Source organism: Syngnathus floridae, unplaced genomic scaffold, assembly GCF_059516105.1.
Source record: "Syngnathus floridae isolate MCC-2025c unplaced genomic scaffold, RoL_Sflo_1.0 HiC_scaffold_434, whole genome shotgun sequence".
NCBI classification, from domain to species: domain Eukaryota; kingdom Metazoa; phylum Chordata; class Actinopteri; order Syngnathiformes; family Syngnathidae; genus Syngnathus; species Syngnathus floridae.
In genome coordinates, this window is record NW_028284341.1 from 1772 (window position 1) to 5666 (window position 3895).

The following is a 3895-nucleotide window of genomic DNA, read 5'->3' on the forward strand; positions in this document are numbered from 1 at the left end:
AGGAAGTAGGAAAGCGGCAGTTCTGGCAAACAAGACACAGCTGTTAGTAACACGATGACTAACAAGGCAAATATTTTTGTTTTCAGCTTGCAACTTGACCGTCTAGAGCGTACAAGGTAATTACAACTGTTTTTTTTTAGCCCTGAAAAGCAAGGGAGTGTGGCGTTTGGGAGGAATGTCGAACTCGGCGTCTGCTTCCAGCCACAGACGCCAAATTTCGACGATTATTTCGACTGGTCAACGGTTGTAAATTATTGCGTTGACTAAAAACTTTATTTAACTCTACTCTTAACTTTGCCGTTTCAGATATGCGGGTATTACACCGCGGAAATGACGTCAATAGGCTGAACTCTCGCCAAAATTCAAATCTGTGGGCGCAATGGCCTTGAGCGAGACACCGGATACAAACACGACGATTATCAACAGAAATATCTTTATTTTCCGCTTGCAAGTGGACCGTCTAGAGCGTACACGGTAAGTACAACTCATTGTGTTTAAAAAGATTTACGTTTGTGTAGTTTGCGTTGCGTTGTATCTGTGAATGTTGGTTGAGGCTAAATGTTAATGTTTAATTTCATTCCTTTAGGTTCCACGGTGTTTGTTGGCTGTATGTTTTCCACTGCAAGAAGAGGCTCGTATCATTGACCAGCAGGAGCTACAATGGTGAGTACCCCTTTCGTCTTCCATTTATGTTAAACACTTCCTATTTCATGTCTAACAGTACTCGATTTAACAAATAACCATAAATAAATACAGTGTGGGCAGTCACGTTAACATATGTGATTATCCTGCCTAATATGTTTATCACAAATATGTCACTAATCACTAATATGTTTATTTGTTTATCACAACACCTTTGGACCTTCAGCAATCGATTATTTACCTTCATCTACATAGAGACAGAACGATGGTGTCTTAAACATCTCATTCATTTCACCAAATAACTTCACGCAGGTGGATAACGGCCGTCTCGGTCACGCTATGTTGCGTGATGCAGTTTTGAAGAACCAAATGCATTTATTCAATGAATAAGTCAAGCTAGTTCTATGTTTATGATGTTGTAAGTTACGGTACCGATTGAAGTTGAGTTCGAAGCCAGTGGAAAACAGCGCTGCGTTTGTGCTCTCCAGGTACAAATGTTGTGATCTCTGACTGACGACCGGGCGAGACTCGAGTAAGAGATGTCCAAACGAGCTCCGGCAGGGCGGGCCAAGGCGGAGCGAACGGACGCCCTTCAGGCCGCCAATGACGAGCTGAGAACCAAACTGATGGACGTCCAGTTAGAACTTCAGCAGGAGAAGAACAAGGTGAAAACCTCAACAGACAGACACTGCCTGCCTCCCTGCCTGCCTCCCTCCCTGCCTGCCTCCCTCCCTCCCAGTTTTCCCGATGTAGATTAGACATGCGTGTGCCATGACTGTGTCAGCCTACATCAACAAATGCACCGAGGACGTCAGCACCACTAAGAATATCATCACCCGGGGCAACCAACGACCCTGGATGACTGAGGAGGTACGTCAAACGCTACGAGCGCGGAACTCTGCCTTCAAGTCTGGCGACAAGGAGACACTGAGGACAGCGAGAGCCAACTTGAACCGTGCCATCAGGATAGCGAAGCGAGACCGCAGTCGAAAATTTCAGGATCGTTTCCACGACGTCAAAAACATCAGGAGTATGTGGCAAGGCATACGGGCGATTACAGACTACAACTCACCCTCCCCCCCCCCCCGGTGGGTGTAGTTGATGCTGACTTTCTAAATGGTCTAAATAACTTCTTTGGGAGGTTCGAGGCACTAAACGGCACTCCAGCAGTTAAAACTGTCCCCCATCAGGAAGAGGAGGTACTCTGCCTTGACTCCGCCGATGTGTTGAAGACCCTGAGGAGAGTCAACCCCTGTAAGGCCCCTGGCCCCGACAACATTCCTGGGCGTGTGTTCAGGGAATGTGCAAGTCATCTGGCTGGGGTCATCACAGACATTTTTAACACCTCGCTGGGCCAAGCCACAGTGCCGGCGTGCTTTAAGACTGCCTCCATCATTCCGGTGCCGAAGAAACCTCAAATCACCTCATTTAATGATTACCGGCCTGTTGCACTGACTCCGGTTATGATGAAGTGCTTCGAAAGGCTGCTTAAAGGTCACATCGTTTCCAGACTCCCCCTATTATTTGACCCGTTCCAGTTTGCCGACCGGCAAAACCGCTCCACTCAGGACGCCATCTCCTCCGTTCTTCACCTGAGCCTGGCTCACCTGGAGGAGAAGAACACCCATGTGCGGAGGCTGTTCCTGGACTTCAGCTCAGCGTTTAACACCATCATCCCACAGCATCTGGTAGGAAAATTGGAACACCTGGGCTTCAACACCCCCCTTCGCAACTGGCTGCTAGACTTCCTCACCAACAGACCTCAGTCAGTCCGGGTCGGACAGAACACCTCTGATGTCATCACCCTCAGCACAGGCTCCCTTCAGGGCTGCGTCCTGAGCCCCCTGCTGTGCACCCTGATGACACACGACTGCGTCCTCAGGTTCACCACCAATCACATCGTGAAGTCAGCAGACGACACAACGGTGGTGGGGCTCATCAGAGACAACAACGACCTGGACTACAGAGAGGAGGTGGAGCAGCTGGTGGGCTGGTGCAGAGAAAACAGCCTGATCCTGAATGAGGAGAAGATGAAGGAGATCATCGTCGACTTCAGGAAAAAACAGCCTCACCACGCTCCACTGATCATCAACAGCTCAGCTGTGGAGGTGGTCAGCACCACCAAATTCCTGGGGGTCCACATCACAGAAGACCTCACCTGGACTATGAACACTACGGCACTGGTCAAGAGGGCACAGAAGCGCTTGTACTTCCTGCGGAGGATGAGGAGAGCCCACCTGCCCCCACCCATCATGAGGACGTTCTACAGGAGCACCATAGAGAGCATTCTGACAAGCTGTCTCTCTGTGTGGTGTGGAGGCTGCACCGCCTCCGATTGGAAGAACGTGAGGAGAGTGGTGAGGACAGCAGAGAGGATCATAGGGGCTCCTCTTCCCTCCATTCAGGACATTTCATCTCAGCGCTGCATGTCCCGTGCCCGTAACATCATCAATGACCCATCACACCCCCACCATGGACTGTTCTCCCTGCTGCCCTCTGGGAAGAGGTTTGCAGCATCCGCTGCAGGTCCACCAGGTTCTGCAACAGCTTTTTCCCTGCTGTCATCAGACTGTTGAACACTAGAACTGTTGAGCTCTAAACTGAACTCTGCATCACACATTCACAGAACTGTACTTTATGACACTACGGACCTCTATCTTGCACTATCTCGCACTACCAACTTTACTGAACTTGTATAAACCCTTTAAATAGAAGTTTAATACATGGTTTAGCATTCCTCTGCACACTCTTGAATACTGTTTTGCCTACTTGCACTATTGCATAATTATCACTGCTGCACTTTATACTTATTTTTAATATATATATATATACATATATAGTATATATGTATATATATATATTTTCATAGGATATGTTACTTCTATTCAACTGCAATATCACTACTTTGTTGTAAGACGTATGCAACGGAATTTCGTTTTGTATGCACCATGTGCAGACAAGATGACAATAAAGTTTGTCTAAGTCTAAGTCATGTCAGGTCAGCTGTCTGGAGAGAGAGAGAAGTCAGGACCTGCGGGCGGAGCACCACCGTGCCACCGCCGCCATGACGGAACTCAAAAGCAAACTCCATGAGGAGAAGCAGAAAGAGTTAGCCATTACCAGGGAGACATTACTGCGGCAGCATGAAATGGAGCTGATGAGAGTGATCAAAATCAAAGATGGAGAGATCCAGCGACTGAATGCCTTGGTCCTCAGCCTGAGGGACGGCTCCATGGACAAGGTGATCCGCTCT

The 3895-nt window shown here is 48.3% G+C and overlaps 1 long non-coding RNA gene across 1 annotated transcript; it reads left to right on the top strand.

Moving 5' to 3' along the window:
* Window positions 1–335: 335 nt before the first annotated feature.
* On the top strand, window positions 336–1696 carry LOC148377062 (uncharacterized). The gene is made up of 3 exons (XR_015857006.1): window positions 336–474; window positions 587–663; window positions 1131–1696. It is a non-coding gene; the product is annotated as an uncharacterized LOC148377062 (long non-coding RNA).
* The last annotated feature ends 2199 nt before the right edge of the window (window positions 1697–3895 follow it).